This window comes from Canis lupus, chromosome 11 (assembly GCF_048164855.1).
Source record: "Canis lupus baileyi chromosome 11, mCanLup2.hap1, whole genome shotgun sequence".
NCBI classification, from domain to species: domain Eukaryota; kingdom Metazoa; phylum Chordata; class Mammalia; order Carnivora; family Canidae; genus Canis; species Canis lupus.
The window spans coordinates 29,719,593-29,725,695 of NC_132848.1; positions in this window are offsets into that span (position 1 = coordinate 29,719,593).

Sequence of the window (6,103 nt, forward strand, 5' to 3'; positions counted from 1 at the left end):
TGTAATCTCATGGTTGTTTTAATGTGCAATTCCCTAGTGACCTATGATGAGCATCTTTTTTTTTTTAAAATAATTTTACTTCTTAAATTTATTTATTTATTTTTAGTAATTGCTACACCCAGTGTGGGGCTCGCAACTCCCAACCCTGAGATCAAGAGTCGCATGTTTTACCAACTGAGCCAGCTGGGAGTCCCAGTTCCATTAAGTTTTGCTTGTATTTTGAAGCTCTGCCACTGGGTGCATACAAATTTGGGGTGATTGACATCTTCCTGACTGAAATGCCCCTTTGGTTTCTAGCAATGCTTCTTATCTTCAAGTCTACTCTAGGATAGCTGTAGTGGACTTTGTTGATTATTGTTTGTATGGTATGTCTTTTTTTTTTTTTAAGATTTTATTTATTTATTCATGAGAGACACACAGAGAGAGAGAGAGGCAGAGACACAGGCAGAGGGAGAAGCAGAGGGAGAAGAGTCCCAACGTGGGACTCGATCCTGGGTCTCCAGGATCAGGCCCTGGGCTGAAGGCAGGCGCTAAACTGCTGAGCCACCAGTCCGGGCTGCCTGGTATGTCTTTTTTAAAAAAGCTTTGTTTATTTGAGAGAGAGAGAGAGAGAGAGAGAGAGACGGGAGAGAGAGAAACTCAAGCAGACTCTGTGCTGAGTGTGAAGCCTGATGCAGGGCTCGATCTGGCAAATTTGAGATCATGACCTGAGCCAAAACCAAGAGTCAGGCTGGTGTGCACCTGACTGTGCCACCCAGGTGCCCCATGGGGGATGTCTTTCTATCCTCTTGTTTTCAACCTTTCTGTATTTAAAAAAATATTTTATTATTTATTCATGAGAGACACACAGAGAGAAGCAGAGACACAGGCAGAGGGAGAAGCAGGCTCCCTATGGGGAGCCCAATGCGGGACTCAATCCCATGAGCTTGGGATCATGCCCTGAGCCAAAGGCAGACACTCAACTGCTGAGCCACCCAGGCATCCCAACCTTTCTGTATTTTTATATTTAAATCATGTCTCTTGTAAGTAGCACCTAGTTGGGTTGGTCATTTGTATCTAGTTGCACAATTTTATCTTTCACTTGGAATATTTGGAGGAATTAAAAAAAAAACAAAACCCTGTATATTTCCATTGAATCAGGATGAACGGACTCTTTGAAGTAGAAAATGGAGTAGCTCCTCTGCTTTCTCCCACCTCCCCTCCTTCCCACTTCTCTGTTATTATTGCTTATATTGTTTCTGCTTTGTTGGAGTTTATAACATTTACATCTTGAGTTTTTTTTCCCTACCCTAACTTCTTCCCTTGTTTAGTTTTAATTCTAGAGTGAAGTGGATTTCATGCTTGCTGCCGTCCCCACGGCTTCCTCATTTCTGAGATCACTGTTTAGGTGGCTGCATGTCATTACCAAAAGGTTTTTGAAGAAGGGCTCAGATATGCCTTATGCTTATTATTATTAATCTAACCATAGGGAACCACCCTGATAAAGGTATCAACACATAACACAGAGCAAAACCAAGTTAAGCAGCGATACCACGTTCCCTAGTGTTCGCTTTCACATCATGTCTCCTTTCACTTGTCTTAGAAACGGTGGCTCGGATTGAGACTTCACTTGAAAAGTGGTTTCCACTTCACCTCCAAGAGGCTGGCTAAAATTAAACTTAACTCAGCCTGTGTGGGTGAGGATGTGGAACTGACACACCACTGGTGAGTGTGTAAAATGGTGCTGGCGTGGGGCAAGACTACTTGGTGGCTCATCAAGGCCGAACATAGCCTTATCCTATGACAGAGCAAGCCCAGCTCTTGAGTATGAATCCAACAGAAGTGCCTGGATACGTTGATCTTCTAGAAGTGGCTCTGGATGTTCAGAGCAGGTGTTGTGACAGCTTCCCAACAGGAGCCACACAGATGCCCACTCCACAGCATATTCATATAACAGAGCACTACTCAGGAATGAGAGTGGACAGTTGACCAACCCAACATGCCCTAGTGGAAGATTCTAACACATGGTGAAGGAGAGACCTCAGAGACAAAAGAGCACACGCTGTGCGACTCCATTCATGTGAAGAACCAAATTGGTGAAACTAAATCCCTGGGAATAGAGGACAGAAGAGTAGTTGCCTCTGGGGGGTCTTGACTGGGCACTGGGAGCACTCAGTACCTTGGCTGGGGTGGTGGTTGCCCGGGGGTGCACATAAGTAGAAATTGACTGAACTCTCGCTTAAGATCTGTGCACCTCACTGTGTTTTATACCTGAGTAAAAATGTTTGAAAAGCTTTAAAAAGGGGGATCCCTGGGTGGCTCAGCGGTTTAGCTCCTGCCTTTGGCCCAGGGCGTGATCCTGGAGACCAGGGATCGAGGCCAACGTTGGGCTCCTTGCATGGAGCCTGCTTCTGTCTCTGCTTCTGTTTCTGCCTCTCTCTCTCTCTGTGTCTCTCATGAATAAATAAATAAAATCTTAAAAAAAAAAAAAAGAAAAGCTTTAAATAACGGTTGGGGCATAAGGTCCCCTCCACCCAGGACCTGGAGACTGAAGCTGTTGTTCCCGGGCTCCCTGGCTGATGCCTCGATCCGGCCCCGGTCATCTGCTGTGACAAAATGTATTTTCCAAAAATGTTCAGCTGAACGTTGCCACTCCTCCATCCATCCAGAGTGGCCGTCTATGGCCTGTGTCCACCTCCTACCCTCCCAAACCTGGGCGATCTGATGACTGCTTTGACCAGTGGAGTGTGACAAAAGTGACACTGGCTGACTTCCAGGGCTAGATCATAAAGTGGGACGACTTCTCCTCACTCTCTTTGACATGTGTCCTTGAAACCGCCACATAGGAGGCTGGCCGTCCCGATACCACCGTGCCCTGGGGACAGACCACGCAGTGAGCCCACAGAAAGATAGAGGTGCCCGAGGGGCCTAGGCTGTCCAGCCTGCACCACCCTCTCACGTGTCCCAGCTGGTGCCATGTGAACAGAGACCAGCCACCCCACTGCAGAGTCACCAAGTGAAATAAACTGGTGGTGGTTGTTTCCTGCTACTATATTTGGGGTGGGTTGATAGGCACCAACAGGCAACCAGAACACATAGTAACTTTATTCCCCAGGGCTCCCTCCGGGCCCTCTCTGTTCCACTCATGCCAGCTGTACCCAGGTACACTCAGTTCCCTACTGCAGGCTCAGCAGTACTCTCCCAGGCTCAGCCTCTGCCTGGCCTCCTCCAGGAAGCCTCCCTGTTTGCAGTGTTGGGCAGTGTCGATAAGCAAGCTGATGGTGATAATGGCGGGGAGGCAGGGGGTATAAGGGAAATCTCTGGATCTTCCCGTCAGTTTTTTTTTTTTTTTTAAGATTTTATTTATTTATTCATGAGAGACACAAAGGGAGAGAGAGGCAGAGACACAGGCAGAGGGAGAAGCAGGCCCCATGCAGGGAGCCTGACGTGGGATTCGATCCCGGGACTCCAGGATCAACCCTGGACTGAAGGCAGGTGCCAAACCGCTGAGCCACCCAGGGATCCCCTACCCGTCAGTTTTACTGTAACCTAAAACAACTCTAAAAAATAAAGTCTTAAAAAAATAAAATAAAATAAAAAATAAAAAATAAAGTCTAATGGGCAGCCCTGGTGGCTCACTAGTTTAGCGCCACCTTCAGCCCAGAGCCTGATCCTGGGGACCGGGGATCGAGTCCCATGTCGGGCTCCCAGCATGGAGCCTGCTTCTCCCTCCTCCTGTGTCTCTGCCTCTCTCTCTCTTTTTCTCTCTCTCTTTCTCTCTCTCTCTCTGTCTATCATAAATAAATAAATAAATCTTTAAAAAATATTTATTTATTTATTCATGAGAGACACAGAGAGAGAGAGAAGCAGAGACACAGGCAGAGGGAGAAGCAGGCTCCATGCTGGGAGCCCGACATGGGACTCCATCCCGGGACTCCAGGATCGCGCCCTGGGCCAAAGGCAGGCGCTAAACCGCTGAACCACCCAGGGATCCCCTAAATAAATAAAATCTTTTTAAAAAAAGTCTATTAAACAACAAAAAAAAGCAAGTTGACTCCAAAAGTAGACTGTGTCTATGTTCAATTCCCAGATCTCCCACTTCCCAGCCGCGTGCCCTTGGGCAAGTTACTTAGCTCGGAGCCTCAGTTTCCTCATCCATAACACGGGGTGGTAATAGTGGCTACTTCCCAGGTCCATTGTGAGGATTAATCTATGGAAAGCCCTCCAAATGTCCCCGGCATACAAGAAGCACTCCACGATGCTGGTGAGTGTTATTATTGCCCTAGGTCCTGGGTGCTATTTCTGAGCTCTGGGAGCTTACTCAGTGTGGGGGATACACTGGATCCTAACATTCATTCGCTCATTCATTTATTCTACCCATATTGCTGCAGTACCAGCAGTGTGCCAGGCACTGAGCTAGGCTTTACGGATGCAGGGAAGCGGAGGTGGATGCCACATTTGTCCCTAGGGGGTTATATTCTATTAGGGATGGAAGTGGACAGGTACACTGAAGAATTGACAGATTTCCATGGGAGCCCCAAAGGGCAAAAGTAGGAGGTGGAGACAGAGAAATAATGGGAGGATCTCCTTTCCACAGGGCAGACAGGGAAACCTCTCTGGGGAGGGAACATGTGAGCTGAGAATTGAAGGGTATGGAGGAGCCAGTTATGAGAAAAAGGGAGGGAGGAACATTCCAGACAGAGGAGGAACATTCCAGATGGACGTGTGCAAAGGTTTCTTTGGGGTCCAAGGGTGCTGGCACGGAAGTCAGGACAAGCATGGAGGTGGGGTGGCCGGGTTAGGCGCAGAATCTGCTAGTTGTGGCCCCTCCCAGCAGACAGCCCTTGTGGTTTGCAATAGCCAGGGCTCTACTGAACACCTATTACGTGCAGGGCGCTGTGTGTGTGAACTCATTTCATCCTCAGAATAGCCCTATCTGATAGCGATTATTGTCCTCCCCATTTTACAGATAAGGAGACTGAGGCACCAGGAAAGGGTTCTGAATGCAGGCAGTCTGGTTCCAGAGCCTGTGCCATACTGCAGTTTCATTTTGTTCAGTCCCAACCCACTGCATGGGTGGGGAAATTAAGTCAAGAAAGGAGATTCCCATTCCCTAAAGTCCAATCACAAATGAAAGGGAGACTGGTTGAAGAACCATTTCAACCTAGTTTCCTTGTCCACACCGAGCGAGGCTGCTCATTCTCCCAAGAGCGTGTTGAAGTCAACAGTTTCCGGGTTGGGACTGGGAGGTCTGCCCCTAGGCTTACCTGAGCTTCGGCTTCCTCACCTGTCCTAGGAGAGTGCCAGGCCTCCCCTCTGGGCTTGCGTGACAGGTAATGAGTTCACAATCTAGCACAGGGTCAGAACTCTCTCTGTAAAGCCAGTGGGATGATTATTCACCAGCCTTCTGGGCAGGACCGCCCACTCACCTCATCCCTACCCCTGGGGGTTCTGAGTCATGGGGACTTTGGTGAGCGGGACTGATAGCTTGGAATTGGAGCAAGTTTGAGCAGGAGAGAGGAATGAAGGGCCCCTTGGGAACGTAAAGTGAGATTTCCTACCTCCAGGCCTTTGCACTGGCTGTTCCTTCTGCTGGACCGCCCTTCCCTGTCTTGCCTCTTCCTGAGTTTTAGCTTTTGATGCTCCTGGGCAGAGTTGAGGAATCCGTATTCTCACCACTGGGAGCAATTTACTCCAGGGTGGTTAGTCCAGGGCACCAAACAGCAATGCTCCAAGAGGCTGGGAAGACAAGTGGTGGCGGGTGGTGGTGGTCGTGGGAGGTGTTGTCATATAGGGCAGGGTGGACCCCCACCTCTCCAGGCTTAGCACCCACAGTATCGCCCATGCAGCATCATGTGTTTTAACTGTTTCCTCATCTGCAAAATGGGGTTAACGGGAGAAGCTGCCTCACGGGTTTGTTGATTTAAGGAGCTATATGTTCTGGAAAACGATTGTATATAATAACATTCCGTGCATAATAAGCGCTCCAGACTGTTATTGTTGTCATGGAGTGCCCACTTTGTGCCAAGCACTTTACTACATAAAGTCACTTATTTAATCGTTTATTGTCTCCACTTCCCTGTCCCGCCCAGCACGATGACTCTACTGAAGGGGCAGGGCTGGG